General features: G+C 48.2%; 1 protein-coding gene across 1 annotated transcript in view; it reads left to right on the forward strand.

Annotated features, from left to right (window-relative positions):
• The first annotated feature begins 106 nt into the window (after positions 1-106).
• Positions 107-17,971, forward strand: part of LOC125953382 (zinc finger protein jing homolog) — a 56,466-nt gene continuing 38,601 nt past the window's right edge. Inside the window, exon 1 of the mRNA XM_049682913.1 lies at positions 107-1,204. The gene's annotated coding sequence lies outside the window, so the exon portion shown is untranslated. The remainder of the gene's footprint in view (positions 1,205-17,971) is intronic.

A 17,971-nucleotide genomic window follows, 5' to 3' on the forward strand; every position in this document is an offset into this window, starting at 1 on the left:
AAGCGAGAATCGATCAACAGAGCTGACATACACCGCCTTCTCCGTTCGCCGTCATTCGGTGGTTCCATCGTAGTATTTCTCAAAACTAAAACAAAGCAATCCTTTTCATCTTCCAACAGATATTCACTCCCGTATCGATTGTGTGTGTGTCTGTGTTCTGTGGTTTGGTGGTGCTCTGAGAAGGGAAAACGTGTGGTGCGGTGGTGCAACGACACGGTGATACCAGATTTTTAACGCCGATTTCCCGATTATTGGTTCCGATTTCGTACAAATCCCGCGAGTGTGGTGTACGCGATACGCGAAAAGTCCTAAGCAAAACGAGAAATCGAAAGTGTTCGACGACGACGACCTAGTGTGAGCAAACGGGCAGGAGTGCAGTGCAGTGTGTGTGTGAGAATATCTCCCAAGTCGGTAAAAAGCAAAAAAAAATTAAATCCAATCCCTATAATGCATGCCTAGTGTGCTCCGTCGTAAAGGCAGTTTTTTGTGCGCCAACTAACGGCATGCTGCAAAGTAGCAGTAGTAGAAGTAGTAGTAGTGCGTCTACTACCCAACAGTGAGGAGGAGGAGGAGTGCGTGCGAAAGTGGGGTGCTGTTTTGTCGTCGTGACCGCGACCATCATCTCAAAGTCCAACTGCATGAGGAAGTGAGGCTGGTGAAGGCTGCACTGGCTGAGAGAGGGAGAGGTGGGACGGACGCTCACTCTCTCGCTGGCTTGCAGCAGAAGCAAACAGGAAGTGCAGCCGCCATCTCGGCCACAACGACGGCTGTTGCCTTCCGGGCAGAGGCAGGTGATCTCCTTCTCGACAGGAGAAGGATCGATCCCCGGGCGTTTGTGTGTGTGAAGAAAAGCAAATCATCGACAACAAACACACGCACATACACACAACAACACATGCAGTAAGCCAGCTTCCGGAGTCCTTCCAGCCCTCCAATGAGCTCTCTCCCGATTAACTGCCAAATGTTTTGAAGTTTCGATCGCAATCGGAAGCTGAAATCGGAACCGGAAGTTTGGCCAACGATTGATTTGTGGCTGGTTTTTGCGAGAGTGTTTGTCACAGTCGAAATTTTCCAACAGCCCACATGATGGATTACGTCTCGCTGCTCCTGATTCTGCGCGCCTAAAGAGCGGAAACCGCCACACGTACGTTTATGCTGTAGTGGAGCATAGCAGACGCCGCTATCCGCGCGCTTTCTCTAAAAGGTAAGAAAAATTGCCTTTTTTTACTTACGTATTTACATATTACGACGCAATTAATAAGACGAAAAAAAAAACCGGCGACAACGTATCAAAAAGTATGTCAGCAGACGACATCCAGGCAGGCGCGCGCGCGCGCGCGGGGTCATCAAACGCTATCGATGTAATGGCGAGAAAGTTTGTAACATTACAATTTAATGCCTCCGTTTGTTCAGTGGAAGCATGTGTTAATGCGCCGCCGCACTGCACGTCAATGTCATTGTCCTCAAAAGAAGAAAAAAAAAGAAGATGAAGGAAATTGGGAAAATTTGTTGCCGATTAAAACATAATCATTAAAATTATGAAACTGTTCGGGCAAGCTGCTTTTTGTCGGTCAGTCAATCACCTGTTACCATCGGGACCTCATTATACCGGCGTACACGGTGGACACGCACCGGTAGAGAGAACAGCTGCGATAATCCGTAACCGCAAGGCGATCGCGAACTTAATTGAGAAATTCGGCCAAGATAATGTTGCATGTCCCCCTTCCCCCGTGTGTATCTCATTATTCTGTTAACGTGAAACCATTTCAGAAGATGCTTTATTTGGTCACCGATGGTGTCAGCTGGAGTTCTGGCAAAATTGGTCACGTAAAGCGATGCTTTAGTTCTTGTTTTTATGCTTTCAAGCTAATGCTAATGCTACTCATCTGTTATTGTTTGTTTCCAAACTCGATGACGATCTTCTGCGGCCCGGCAAAGTGTCGTTGGGCAATTTGTGTTACTTGCACTGGTATGTTCGAACCCGCAAAAGGTCAAATCGTGGTGGTGGTGCTGGTGCTCTTCCGGCTGCTGCAGAGCACACATTAATTTATGCTTCAGGCGCTGGCGTGGCGCTGCAGTCTGCGGCCCCCAGCAGCCGCGTGCTAGTCGCTCATCAAGGTGAAATCGAAAAGAAGGTAGCTGCAACAACAACAGCGCGGCATCTGTTGCCCGTCCCGAAAAAGGCACCTGACCGCACCTGATCCCCGTGCGTCTTGCGTGCCATGCCACTCGTCATCTTCCTATCTATACCATGGTTCGCCGTGACCACAAGAACGAACGAACAGCTGACTGTCGGCTGCTGAAATTAAATTAAAATTTCTACAAAACGCAAACGCGGCGCGGGGCCTCAGATGGAAAGAGAGAGAGAGAGAGAGAGAGAGAGAGAGAGAGAGAGAGAGAGAGAGCCCTTAGGGCCAGGCCAGGGGTTCAAACACAAATTGAAATGCTGTAGTGACAGGGCCTTCCAGCTTATGTTGTTGGGGTCGGATCGATGATTCGTAAACACACACGCCAAAAACTGTCGACTTGGGAACATTGTATCCGATGCGAGAGATGCTCTTTCTCACACACTTTCCCTCTTCCTCGCTCGATCCTGCCAGATATCGAGGCATTTTATTTCTCAAAAAAAAAAACCTGACACGTCGTCGACGGCGAACCCCTAGCGTCTCGATCGGCGGGTTGCTTACGGGCTTCTTCCAGCTGTTTTGCTGTTGTTCAGACGAATGGAAGAAGAGGTTTGGCCACGACAAACACGTGCCTCTCTTGGCCTCGAGTGGGGCCAGCTGCACCGGCCCGGTGCTCGACAGCTGTTACTCTGTGGGGTTCATCATATTTCTAGAGTCCTTTTTTATGTTTGGCTCAGGTTGTTCTTAAATGCTAGCTCAGTATTCTGTGACTCTGGCCTCTTGGCTTTAGAGGTTGAGTCTAGACTCAAAGCGTTAAAACCATATCCAGCAGCATACACTAGAAGATGCATCCATTTAAAAAGGAAGAAAAAATATTGTCTTGTCAAACTTCCGCGCCTGCACAAGATCGACCCGAGCGAGCCGTCTGGCCGCCATCAACTCATAATCGTCATTAGCGAGCATCTTGTGCCGCCGACGGTACGATGCATTATTCATGTTTGACTGAGTTTGAAGAGGAAGCGCCGAGTGCTTGAGTTTGAAACCAGCAACCACAGAGGCCTTTCTCGTTGCGTCTCATATGAGATGACTTATGGCCTGGTGCAATGCATTTTCCTGGTTTCAATGCAATTCATTAGAGTGCGGGGAATATCTCAATTTTTGTTTTCTTTTCGTTCCTTTACTATGTTCCAGTGATGTGGCGCTGAATTACTCTTCAAGGCAGGTTCTATGTTTCGTATGATATCTCGTTGAAACAGGGCAAAATCTGTTATCAGTAAGGCTGAAGCAAAGGAAGAGGGCCATTTGTGTCAACATAGGGGGACGTACTCTTACGTCCTGCCAGTCTGTTTAAGATGTTTTTTGCTTGCAAGTGCTATACGGTAAACATACGGGCCTCGTCCATTTATCCAAAATTTATCCACTTCCAGAATGATGAGGATTTCTACATAATATGTTCTGTTTTCTGTTCTTTTTCTCTGTAACCTGCTGCGCCATGCTTGTTCAGCTGTGCCTACAGCACACAACTTTGTCAAGCAAAACAACTCTTGTAGAAGTGTTTCTAGAGTATGTCGTTGAACTCCAAATTTCCCACCACCAAACGATTCCGTGGCACAAGCTCATCTGCATCTGAGACTTTTTCACGGTTGTTTTGTGAAAAGTGTCATGCAGAAGAACGAGGTGATGGCGTGTGTGTTCGTTGTTGACGCATAAATCATTCATTAAATAACAATTAGCACCACCACCGTGCATATCGACCTCACTTTTCCCAAAGAATCTGCTGGCCATCATTATCCATCATATGAAGACAGTGGAGAGTAGATGTTGGCGTTCGAGCCCGGGAAACCATGATATCCCATTTGGTGTTTGATTTATACCGCCTGTTCTCGACATTGTTTGTGTGGTGGTCCATTGTGGCCAAGATAGCATCTCCTATAGGTGCCGCTCTGACTATTGGCTCCATGAAATTGCATTTTAATTGGCCGTCGCTGGCTTACGGATCGGGGGATGCATTATTGTGTACGTCATTTGCATCCATCCAATGCATTATCATCGGCGCTGCTCTAATCTCATCTATTGACCGTCATATCCCGCGTGGAGGGGGGGAATAGTCTTCTTCGGAATCGATCATGGCGTGTATGACCTCCCGGTGAATAGTGCTTGTGTGTTTTATGGTTCAATAGGGTGCGTGGCCTTTCTGGCTGCACAGAATAATCCCGATCCCAGGAACAGGGTATTCCCTAACAATACAACTACTATTGCACAACATTGTCTGGCGCGTACGTACGACCTCAGACGGTGAGAAAGGAGAAGGGAACCAGTGATGCAATGATGCTTTCGTCTGAGGGCAACCCCGGTGAGGGTGTGTCCCCGCAAGGGCCCTGGCGCACCGTGAAGCAATGGAGCACATCGATAAATAATAATTATTATTTATCATGCTCATCATCATCATCGTCATCGTCATCGATGGTGCTGCCGCCGTCGTCTGTTCTCCTTTTTCGACTACGTCCTGCTGCACCATTTTACTTTTAACTTTCAGCGTTAGCACATTGTACAGTGTGGCTCATAACTGTCGCAACATTTGCAGCAATTTTCTGTATTTGAAAAATGATATCCTTCACTGCAATCTGGGCAAAATATGGTGCTGCTACTGTCTCTCTGGCTCTTCTAGCGTTAAAAAAAATATATTTCTATGGCTGGGTCGTCGTCGGTTGTTCTCATCGCTATCCAGCGATCAATTGCTCTTCCTTTTTTTTTCATTACATTACCCTAAATATGGTGCCAAGAACAGTGGAAACCAAGTGAAACATAAACGCCACACTATGTTTCAAGTGATTCTGAAGCCCCGCCGCTCGGTCCATCAATTCGGTTCAATATGTTCAAACATTATTAATACAACTTTCCCACCCTCGAAGCGGCGCTGTCCCTCATATGCTGAAGTAGTAGTGTTCCTCCCAAATGCTGCCCTGTAGGATCAGGTGGTGTGGTGCTGGCTGGTGCCCGCGGCCCCATTGGTTGACAAAGACTTCGATTGGGTTCGTCGTCGTTCGTCGGCTCCAATCCGGCACGCTGCTCCAACCAGACACAACTTGTGCCCCGTTACCCCGCTAGGGTGGAAGCGAAGGACGAGGTTAGTGGTGGAACCCCGGCCCTGGTGTTGTCTGGTGTGGGTCTCGGGGCCACCGCCGTGCCCGACGGCGGCTGTTCGGCACATTATCGAAAATGGGTTTTATTTGCTCGATAAACAGGCCATCCAGCGGTGGTAAGCGAAGGACGGGCAAACATGGCGTCGTCGTCGTCGTCACTCCAATGCTCCAGGGCCTATGCTCGATGATGATGATGATGATGATGATGGTTGGCATTAAATGATGGGCGCGGCTGCGGGAAGAGGAGTGCAGGGATCATGTGTTCAAACATACTTTGCCCCCGCGTCTCGTTATGCTGCGTCGATGCTGCTGCTGCTGCTGCCGCCGCTGCATTGCTTTTTATGCTTTCCGGAGAAGGGCTTCGAAGGCAGAGGAGAGAGAGACGGTCTGGATAGTTAAAATGGATGCTCATTGTGGCCAGCATATCGCAGGGTCCGGTGCGTCCGGCACGTGAATTCCGGCATTAAGTTGTGGCTCCGCGGTGGCAATGGTGGTGGGTTCGTCTCGTCGTCGGTGGTGGTGGCGTCGACGACGGACACACGAAGCAGCAGCCAACAGTCCATTACTTCATTAATGTTTGCTGTCCGTCGTGCACCGCTCGTCTTCACCGGCACCCCAGGAAGGGCTGATGATGATGATGATGATAGAACACAATGATGATCAACGGGGGGTCGGTGCGCACAGAAGAGAGACCATCATTATGAGCACGAGGCAGGAGAGAATGAAAGCGAGTGACACACAATCGAAGGGTTGGGAGAAGAAGAGGAGGGATTGATGTGTCCCTAGAGAGAGAGAGGGCAGAAATTTATGTGCATGTTTGCGCGACCGCTCAAACCGAATCGAACACAAATACAAGTAGATATTATGCTCCCCAAACACATCGATTCGGACTTCGGAACATCGGGAAAAAGGGTATTTGGATTAGTTTTTCACGAGTTTTCTTTTTCTTAATCTCAAAATCAAAATTCAAATTCTTCTTATCAATTTCTGTTCTTACAGTTAAAACATTCAAAAAGAAATATTAAAACTTAAACCACCAAAAACATGACATCCCCCAGCTCCTAATACGGAGCTCAACAGTCCGGATGTTGACGCAAAAAAAGAGGCAGAGAGAGAGAGGAGGCTCTCGTGAAACAGCGTAGCATGAAAGGAACGCCAACACTTCCTGTCTGAATTCCCTTTTGCTATTAATTATCTAAACTCCTTCCGGCCCATCAATTCCGCAGGCTAGAAGCAGCAAGCAGCCAGACCACCATTTGCCTGTGCTTCAAAGCACCTTTTGGGGCTTCCTGTTGCGTCTGTTGTTGTGTGTGTGTCGCCGGTAATTAAGCGAAGCACTAAACAACGCAAGGAACGCAATGCGTCCTGTTTCTGGTCGCACAAAGTGTTTATGTGCTTTAGTTGTAAAATATTTTGTTTTTTAAACCCATGCAAACTGTGCGATGGAAGATTTCTAAAAACTTTCGCAAACTGGTTGTGTGCAAAGTTTCGTCCGTGAATCCGCTCTCACACAAATCCTTATAATCCGCTGCATCTATTTATTAATTTTCAGACCAATCCCTGGTGGAGAAAAGGGGGCTAGGGTGGTGAGAAGCAGATGGCCGCTTCGTGCGCCGCCTTTTTGTGCCGTCCAGGGGTTTTCTTTTTCGTCTTCTTCTGCTTCTTCAAAACTTTCCGGAACAAATTTTCAAAGAAGAGGAAAGGGACGATGACGACGGTAAGAGACCAGCTCTCACCTTCTTCTTCTTCTTCCTCACTTCAATTCCATCCTGTCAGCATAAAATGGATGTCTGTGTGTGTGTTTTCCCGCTTCTTTTTTTTGTTATTTTGTTATTTTCGCGCCATCCAAAACATCCGGGCTTGATCCTTCGAAAGGTGGCCGCCACAGGACTCTCGGCAATCGTTCGGCCCGAAATCCATCAATCTTAGACCCACCACCACTAACTGCCGCTAGACCTTCCGCTTTTACGTCCTGGGCGCGCGTCTGAGTGTAGAATGTAACGGTTACGCTCCTCGCCTTCCGTTTTACCTCGCGGAGACCAATTTTCAAATTCCATTTTCGCGCTCCTCGGTTCCTTCTTCTTACCTGCTGCTGCGAGGAGGAAGAGGGACAGAGAAGGAAGTGGAAACTTTCGTTGAAAGAACGTTAGAACGTTCTAAAAAGGAAAACTTGCTGCTCGCTGAGACCAGGCGTTGAGAGGAAGGAACAAAAGGAATGTGCTTCTTATGCTGCCATTATGTTGCGCTGGTTGGTGCTATTCCCCAAGCAGGATTTTCCGGCAAACTTTTGCGGAACTGTTGCTCTAGCTTTAGGCAACATCTACCGCCTGACGGCAGCTGACGGCAGTCCGCGGTGGTAATGGTGATAGTGCAGGTGAATCCCTCCTTTCCTTGAAGATGCAGACAAGGAGTGTTTAATGGCTCATTCGCTTGCATTATTCTGTTCTTAAACTGCAAAGCGAGAATAATTAAAGCTATGTCTTGTGTATATAAAGAGTATCATCATCGGTCTTTACTTAAAGGGGGGAGTGTCCTTTCAGATTCTAAGACATACCTAGGGAAGGCGCTTGTCTAGTTAAAGTTCAGGTTAAACCGATCAAACAGCATCATCACCATCATCCTCGGTGATGCTCTGTCCAAAATAATCGGCCGCAAAAATGGTTTGTCCACTTTGTTGAGGGAAGAGATAGAGCGCCGCGCCGCGCCACGCGTCCCCCTTTATGACGCTAATCGAATTCCGTGTTTTCAGGGCTCTCCCTGGGAGTCACAAGGATACAAGGAACTTCCGGTTATGATGGACAGGTGGGGGACACCGGTAGAAGCAGAATATTGTTGACAGTGTTCGGCTCAGCTTCGGCCCCCGGACTTCATAAACGAAAAACCAAACGTAACGAAAATGGAAGAAAATGGTTCCACCGTAATTGAATTTATGACAGATTGCTCTTATCCTTGGCCCTCCTAAAGTTATTTCCTTTCCCACCCTCCCATCCGCTAACCATTGGAGTCCGCCTCCGTTGCTCGGTTGTTCTGGATTTCTAGCTTTTTTATTCTAGTCAGGCCGCCCGGCAGCTACCTAGAGTCACGTAGTCTCCTTCCTTTACCACAAGATACTGGTGGCCTAGTGCGACGTAAACACTATATACGATCCAGTTCATCCCATCCCATCCCACAGGGCCTCTCCTGCTATATAGAGCCATTTACACAGCTCACCGTTCGCCTCCATCTTGCCGCTTGGTCCCGTTCTTGCTTGTAGGGCCGGATTGAAGCATAAAAAGGTTCATTAAGTTTACGACCAGCAGCCATGCCATGCCCCGGGGTTGCCCGTGACTCGTAAAGCTGCGACTTTTGATAACGTTTTCCTGCTCGTCACCACCACCACCACCACGCAGCAGGGCCAAGAAATGTTCCTCGGCGCCCGTCGAAACCCTTCACTCTTCGCCAAGAAAAAGGGCATAGCCCTGTGCGCGACCTCCGCCTTCTTCGCGCCTTGGTGGTGGTGGTGGTGGAAGGGGGAACCATAAAGTCGAAGAAGGAAGGAGAAGGAGGGGGTGTGTCTCGTCGATGTGTTCGGTGCTTAATTAGTAACTTGAAGGTGTGAGTGCCCGGCTGTGTGCTGTACGTGGGAAGAACTTCTTCCGGCGCGCGAGTGTCTTGAACTCGTCGCCGTCAATCGCCGCGACTCGCGTTTTTGGTGTTGATCAGAGTAGAGGATTTGTGGGTGCCGGTGGGGGCATATGGGGGAGAGGCCATTGGCCTTCCCTCCACCACCACCACCAACACCGTGTGCACGCAATCGAAATTAATTCGCGATTAATGCTCTCGCTGCTCTCTGCCAACAACATTGGGGCTGTCGTCGGCGCCCGGTGCCGCCAATCATCTGCTCTTTGCGCTGGTGTCTCGTGCTACCCTCAGGCAGTAGCAGCAGCAGCAGCAGCTGGTGATGGCAACAGCATACAGCTTTAAACGTTAATAAATTATCCCGCAGTGCGATTCGCAACCATCAGGCCCCCGTCGCGAGAGGGTTCCGCCACGGAATTCCAATTCCATTGGTCACATTTTCTCTTATCAAGAAGCCTGGTGGCCTTATGGTGGCAGCTGTTGTTAACGCTAAAACCCCACGCGGGGCTCATCATGCCGGCCGCTGGGTTTTTTTTTCTTCTTAACTCGCGTTTTCGCGTTTGTTTTCGCATCCTCGCAACCGGAAGGTTAGCAAAAGATGCACATCATTTTACCATCGACCATGACGGGTGGCTGCCTGTGATCGACGGCCGATCGGATATTGATTGATCGGACCGGATCAGTCGTTGTTGAGCGGTTGGTTGAGCTGCATAATTTTGGAAGCGGCCAACAACACACCACCTGCAATGCTCGCGACCCAGGTTGAGCCCCACAGCGCGCGCACTGTGGCAGTGGGCGAAAGGCAAAGAAAAGTGAAACCGGAGTGGCAACCTGCCTTGTCTGAGCTGCGACTCTACTGCTGCTGCTGCTGCTGCTGCTACATGTTGCAGCAGATAATAAAAACAGCAGATAAAATGTGACCAATTTATTAGCCACCAGACGACGACGACGACAACGGAGTCTCAGAGCGTTGAAGTGAGAGTTTATAGCAAGCATATGTTGCTCCTCTACGAGGAACCGGAGAGAAGGCGCTTTAATGGTAATAAAGTGGAATGGCACGCGACAACTACTGCGTTAGCAGCAGCAGAGCGGTGGATGCGATCGTGCTCGTTGTGATATCGTCACGATCGTCATATAATATGGAAGTGTGTGCGCGTGTCGTGCGCATAGTTTAGTTTTCCCCAAAACAGATGATGGTAACCGTGAGTGGTTCATTTGTGACGCACCGAAATGTACGTCGTGAATCGTCATCAAATGTGGCATTTACTTAGAAAAGCACACGGATTGAAATTCATACGAAACGGGACGATATGACCGAAGCGAATGTTCTCAGGAAATTTGCAGCGGTTTTTACGAATGACTTCGAAAGGTGATTCAGTAGTAAAAAGGCCTTCGATTGCACTTTTAAAGCTGTAAGTTTGACAGTTTTTAGACCAAAGACCTTATTCGGTAATTTAAATATCTTTGAAGTTGAAAGAACTTGTTGACCTAACCGGCAAAAATGGTTTAAAACATGGTTTTTCCACATTCGCCCACTATGCAAACGCCGTTTGCGCTGATCCCTGGATTTCTACCGGGTCATTGCTTTTCTTCTCTTCCTCTGGCCGGCATCAGACCGACCGTCGGTATTTGCATTCGATTAAAATGTGCTCCCCCCGGCCGCCCGGCGAGAGAACGACAGAAATCAATCGCAAAACGATGTTAATTCAATCACCACCCGACGCTGCGACGGTATCGGAGACTCGTTGGCACATCCTGGTATGTGTGACACTCACAGCATCGATCATCGATGATATAATGGCTTCGTGATTGGCTCCGAAGGGGGGGGGGGGGGGGGGGGGGAGTACAGCGCGGATGATGGCATTTGAGCGTTGCAGCGCAACAAACTTCACTACAAAATGGGATTAATTAATAAAAATGGGGAATCGGAATCGCGCACCGCGATGGTCAACATGGTTTCCCAATCACCGGCCTGTTTTCCCAAAAATGTGACAGGGCGTCAGGAGCGTGATTGATGGCGACAACATGATTTATGGCGCACGTCGATTACACACATATGACGGTTTGGTTCGAATCTTATCGATTATGGTTATGAAAATAATGAAAAAAATAAAAGATTGATTTAGCTTTGATCGTTTTAACGCCCAAGGCAGCTACAGAGTAGTCTGGGTTCGGGGGATTGATTCGTTGAGTGCACCCCATTCGTCTCACGGAGTTCTCTAATCCTACAAAACGTGCATTTCCCAGACAGATTCGTGTTCCTGCAGTTCCAGTCCAGTCCGGTCCGTTGTCGACACTTACGCTGGCTAATTTACATGATAAAGGGACAAGCGGCGCACGTGGTGGTGGTAGTGGTGGTGGTGTCACTGCATATAGTGCCTCCTATAGCCCCATGGTGTTGTCCTTCTTTCGAAGGGTCCTTTCATAGTCCTTTTTGCTTTTTCCACCCTTTTCAATTAAATTGCCTCCTCCAATTAATTACACAAAATGTCAATCAAACGGCACATGCGTGTGTGTGTGTGTGCGTGTGGCAATGTCATCGTAACGCGTGTGTGCCGCGTGTGACACATGTGTCACGATCGGGATTTCTTTTGTAAGGAAAACCCGGCGATCAACAGCGGCAGAAGTAGGATACTGACATTGGCCAACAGCAGCATCAGTGCCCTGATGAACTAGCTACGGAACCCCGGTATTTAATTAAACCACGTGTTTTGTTGTCTGTCTCCTGTCGGACGTAGGAGAGGGAAGAAATTGTTTGTTACGTCGATTTCTACGAGAAAGGGATTAGGTTACCTTAGATTATCCTTAGCTTGGAAGGTCCTATACTATATGGAGTACTGGGCATTTGAAGTGATTGACGATTTAAGTTTCCTTGAACTGTTTAGACTTTTTCACGGGAATCTACTGGAGATGGAAGTACAGACATCGCTGAGTATTTCTTTTTTTGCGCTGATAAGAACTAATGTACGAGCTCTTAAAGTTTTATATCATTGAGTCCCTTGTGTTGCAAATCTTACTCCTGATAATATCCACAAAACAGGATCCAATGTCCCTGTAAAGTACTATCCAACTAAGGAGTACACATGTCCAATGGGCAATAGCCATCGCCTGCCATGTCATGAAGAAGCAAGGTACTCTTGGATTGAAGAAGGAAGAGGACACGATGGGAAACGGACGGTAACCCCGCACCGAAGATGGCCGGCCGCCATTTTATTTAAGCGATGGGACCACCCGTGGCTCGTTCGCCTGCTCGGTATTGAGTCCCTGCTCTAACCCTGTAGGGGTGGTGTGGTCCATGAGGGCGCTTAGGGGTGCACCACAGGAGCGCATCTCGTTGCCTTCCTTCACCTCTTCCTCTTTCTCTATCTTCCGGTTTCCTGTATCACTCTTTCTCTTTCTCTCCCTCTCTCCCTGCCGTCTTGTTGCTGCACTCACGCAGAGTTTCAGCTGCGACCCAGGGTCCCGGGGTGCTGCTGTGCACGCCGAAGGGGATGGAAGAAAGAAGATGGCACGTGCAGTTCATGGATTAATGCCAAAGTAAGGGCACCCTTTCCGCGTGTTCACCCTTCGCTCCTGTTTGGCGATTGGTCCTGCCTGTCAAAGGATAACGAGCAGTTGCTGCTGCTGCTGCTGCTGTTGCTGCTGCATCCCTTGCTTTTAGGCCATACAGGAGCCATATCCCCTTCGCGTGAGAATACATTTTGTTTATGTTCCAATACCCCGAGTACTGTGCTGTGCTAATTTCGATTACAAATCCACGATTGGTACGGATTGTCAGAAGGAAGTTTGTAGTGTGTGGTCCTTGGATTTGATATTTTATGCTGCTTCATTGGATTAGCACCATTTGCTACAATGAAAATCGTTGAAAAAATGCCAATCCCATCGTTCTCTTCTTCTCACTACCGTTCAATCTCAACGAAGCCAATCATCAATCATGAACGAACGGTTCGACGGGAATGATGTGTGGCATTTGCGATGATGATGATGATGATGATGATTAATCATTCACGTCGCTTCCGGTGCGTAGCAGCAGCACCAGGTGCATTCGGAGGAACTGGAGCAGAATCTCGAAGCCTCAGTCATAGTAGCCTCAGAGGCATAGCCCGTGCGTAAATCCTCGGAACCTGCGGAACGAAAGGTGGTGCAGCTGTCACGAAACATCCGGCACCATGTGTGTGTGTACGCTTCTTTTGGGACCCGGCCAAAATGTTATGTTTTAAAGTTGAAACACTTGAGCAGCAGCGCAAGTGGGCAACGGGGGCCAGTGCATGACGCCACCATTACGTCAATAACTTATGTCACGTAACGCCGTTACGTTGCGTTCCCGGCGGTTGGTCGACCTAGAAGCGATAAGCGCGCACGAGCGGGGAAGGTTAAGGTAGTGATTAGACATCCGTCCGGTTTTTTTTTTGTTGTGTTTAGCTCTAACACTCTAGCACTCCACTGCTCTGGCATTTTTTGGGTAAGATTGTGTGTCGATTTACGACAGGAGAGAGTCTCTTTAACATAACATCTGCGCACAATTCCTTGCTTATCAATGGGTCCATTGAGGAGTGGGCATTTATAACTGAGGGGGGAAACATAAAACAGCAAGTGTTTGATGAACTCCTGACATCAACGTTTTGTTGCTCCAACAATAAGCATAAGAATCCGGTTCAATACCTCCCAAATGGTTAATAAATCAATTAAGAATGTGTCCTGCTCATGATCATCGATTAAAAAACCAACTTACTGGCGCTGCTCTTTCAATCTAGAGCCGGAAATCTTTGACGGAAAATTAGTTCCACTTTACCCTAAATACACATCCATAATACCGGGGAGCATCATCACGTGCCGGTTGATTGTTGCGAATGTGTGACACCATAAAATGATGTGCCTGGACTGGAGACGCGCTGCTAACGAGAGCTCTCCGGTTCGGAACTCAAAAGCGGATCGCGCCAAAAAAAAGGCCCCCCCAAAAAAAACACTTGAGACCGCGCGAAGCAAAATAGCGAACCCCCCCATTGGATCTATGCCACTTTGTCACTATTTTCGCACTCACTCATCTCCTCCTCGTGTCTCTCTCCCTCTCTCTCTCTCTCTGTGTCTAGTTTCTCGTCATTTCAGTTCACGGTTGTTGACCGCCGCTGTTGTGTTGTGTTACTGTTTTTCGTGCTGTTTGTTTTGATTATCGTGTTCGTAGCATCGCACGCGCAGTGATCATCGAGATGATGATGATGATGATGATGCTCCCGGTATTGTTGTCTCGTGCCCGCCCGGTGGGTGGCTTGGGCGCGCGAAATGCGTGAACAAAAGTAACGGACGGATTACCGACGACGTTGCCCAGCAGCAGCAACAGTAGCAACAGCTGCGGTAGTTGTTGTTGATGTTCTGCACACTTTACCTATTGCGGAATAGAGAAACATCAACCCCCCACCGGTGTGTGTTCGTGTGTGCGGTATGTTGTCCGTGGTCGTGGTGCGTGTTTTTTGGGACCAAAACAATACCGCGCAAAGCGTGTCATGGCCGTGGGAATAACGGAAGGCACGAAACCGGCGTTTTGTCTCCAAGCGGTGGGAGCGGAGGAGGTTTTTTTTTGCAAGTTACGTCTTCTCCAGTTCGCCAATCGGCAAACGGAAGTCGTCTAGGCAGTGGAGAAGGAGGAAGGAGCGATCTTAAGAAATAGTCACAAGGGGGTGAGGGTCTCTCATCATTTTAATGCCCCGTATGTTGACTACGTGCGAACTGCGAAGCTTGTGGCGACTACAACGGCGACGACGACGAGGCGTGTAAGATTAGATTAGTTTCTGTTCGTTTTTTTTTTCTTCGCCGTCATGTCGTGCTTAGCTTGACGCGCCTTTTCGCGGAATAACGCCTTAACGAGAACCGCGCCTGCCGCCGCCATGGGTGGCAGCGTGTTTTGCGATGAATGACTTCCGCTGACGGAGCGTCGGTGCGTGTGTCTGTAATCGACATTCGGTGAGTAATTTAGCTCGTTTGTCGATCATTTATGGTTTGTTAGAGCTAACGCAAACAGGCAAGAGCGACTAATGGGGGGTAGCAAAGGGCCGGGGGAATAGGAGTTTCCATTTCGCGTTGACGACAACATTACTATTTTTAGTGAAAAGAGGAAAGCAAACTAATCTATAAAGTGCAAGTGCATTAGTATGGAAGAGCAAAGCAGTAGAACAATAATTTTGTGTGTATGTAAAGTTTGTTAAAAATTGAGCAACATTAAGTCGAATAAGTTAATCAAGTTGATAATGAAGAGGTTAACAAGTTGTCAAAACATATGGTAATCATATCAGAATGTCGTATTTGTTTGGGTCCAAGGTTTTATTGAGCTTTTTTGATTAAATTCAAATACTGATTGAAATACTCAAATACGGTTGAGACTTATGAAAACTTTGCTGTTGCTTATTCTTGTATAACTAAATGACATGAATATAAGATGATTCATATATTTATCCAAAAATTTCCCGCTCACAATTCAAATTAAATATGTAAACCGAAGTAGAAGTAGCTTCAACAACCCACACTTTAAGTGGCAAAGCATAGGGGTAAATGTAAGTTATGAATGTTTAAGCATAACCAAGCGCATAACCCCTCCCTTCTTTCTCATGTAGCAGCAGCAAACGACAAATGCAGTTGATTAGAACCGTCTCGGTGGCCCCCGGGGGATTATTAGAAGCGTGTCCCCTCCGGCCACTCGACAGCATAAACACATTCTACTCTGTTATTACAATGCACTTCAACCATACCATGATGCATGCATCTCTCCTGCAGAGAACTCAAAAAGGGGAAGAGTATTCACTTCCCAAGGGCCGCGTGGACCCTCTTTTTGGGAGGCGGTGGGGGTGAGGAAACTTCATCAATTTTCCATCCGCATGGATGCTCACCCATCGATGTTCCATGGTGAGTGCAAAGTTATGAGAAATAATAAACCAACCAATCGCCGAGGGCGGGGGGAAGCGGGGGTTGTCGTGTTCTGGTTGCATCGTGGTAGTTAGTTGCAAGATGAGATGCTGACCGAGGGGCCACGGATGCACTAATCAGTTGTGCAAATTCTCCTCCTCCCGGGCCTGGCGAACGCCGCTGCTGCCAGGCATTTAGTCCCATGAAGAGGAGACGGCTTGGATGAGCCGCTTCTGTGGTGGTCAAATGAGATTCCATGGTTTGCCCACCACCCACTTCTGAGGGGGAAAATAAATAGCCGAATGATCAATTGACAGAACGAAAGAGATAAAGAGAGAGAGAGAGAGAGAGAGAGAGAGAGAGAGAGAGAGAGAGAGAGAGAGAGAGAGAGAGAGAGAGAAAGAGAGAGAGAGAGCGCGCGAGAGTAGCCTGCGGTGTGGTTCTAGTATGGCGCGGACCCGAAGCGGAAGAGATTGTGTTTGGTTGGAAAAATAAACATTCGACCAAACCCCACCCCTCCCGGGATGGAAATTGCAATTCCATTAAACATATTTTCCACTGCCCCGGGTTGCAAAACGAGAATTTGCCTAATCCTCGCCTGTGGAAAAGTTGGAAAATTTAAATGCAAGAAAAAAGGGAAAACGTTTCCTCTTCTCTCTACATTCTCTCTACATTTCGGTTTTTATCATGTTCATCGGATGGGGAAGGATAAAGTGTTGAAGTTGCAATTTATGGCTGCTAGAAAGAACCTGTATCGTGTGTGTGTGTGTGTGTGTTTTGGATGGTTTTCCGGCTCTGCCTAGGGGTTTCTGTTGCAATATATAATATTTTTTTCGGGGGCGAATCGCGTGTCGTTTGAAGTATTATGCTACTATCCGCTCGTCGATTACCGACTTTGTGCATTGAACTAATTGAGGATTTAAAATTCTAATCAACCTAATTGTTGCCGGGAATTGAAAAAAATGGTTCGCAATTACGACGTGACATGGCGGAATTGATTCAGCATTCCATCGAGGGAAGTGTGACTCGTCCGTCCAACACGACCGTTAAACCGTTACGGGATAGTCTGTGCGTGAAAGAAGGGCGCCTCCTTTTACCAACACCGTTGGGCGCCATTGCGAGTGCGATCATAAATTTAAAGGTCCTAACGCCGCGCGGCGTTCCTTGCCAGTTGCTGCACCCTGGCGCGGCATGCCGGTTCACCTTGAAATACCCGTTGAACTGTTGGGCTAAGATTAGGGGTTTCGGTCGCCTGGAACGAACGGGAACGAACGACAAGCTTCTCAGCTTCGAAAGAAAACGAGATCCCGCCATAGGCATCGTTCGTCCTTCGTTTTCAATCCGTTTCCGGTTCTGAGTGTTACGCTCTCCGTCAGCGGTAGGGTCCTGAGGTCCAATTGACGGAGGGAGGTAGTTCATGGGTATGAAGAAGGGACTTGCGAAAGACCTTGAACTGACGTCGGCAGGGTGTGTGAATGCCGTTGGATGGCCGTTGGACGTGACACAATGGCGATTGAAGCGTTGAGCGTGTTGTCATGACACATCATAAAGCAATCTTTAAAAGGACATCTTCAGCAGATTGCCTTCGGAAGTTCTTGTGGAAGTTCCACCGGACGCGCAAGTAACCAGATGACTAATTTCTGATTTCTCGTTTCAGGTATGTGACTTGAATAGGCAATACCATCCCTTCCGAGACCTTGTAGTAAGTAAATGGGCGCCATAAACTTTATTTCCACAACTACCCAACAACTTCTACAACTTTTCAATGGGAATATAATGTTGTCGAAGACGAAGATTGTGTAGCATACGCTGTCTGTATCCTGTCCCTCTAATCCTCTGCTCAGTCTGCACATTACATATGCAGAAGCTACCGGGGAAAGAATTCTTCGAATGATTCTGCTGCCCCCGGAACACAGAGGCGGTTACGAGGACGAGGAAAAACTTTTGTCCAGAAAAATCCAATTCCATCAGCCGTCGGTTGGTTCACAGCGAGACGAACCTCGCACCGTCGCTATCTCCAAAGCTGCAGAGAGTAGTTGGTTCTTGAGATATACGAGGCGGAGCTCCCTGTTCCATCTATCGATTCCGTACCACAGACGAGTTTCGACTTCATTCGTCACGCGGGCGATGTGCGAGCCATGCGGGAGCTTACTTCCTGCTGCTGCTGCTGCTGCTGCTGCTGCTGCTGCT

This window comes from Anopheles darlingi, chromosome 3, assembly GCF_943734745.1.
Source record: "Anopheles darlingi chromosome 3, idAnoDarlMG_H_01, whole genome shotgun sequence".
In the NCBI taxonomy this organism is placed as follows: domain Eukaryota; kingdom Metazoa; phylum Arthropoda; class Insecta; order Diptera; family Culicidae; genus Anopheles; species Anopheles darlingi.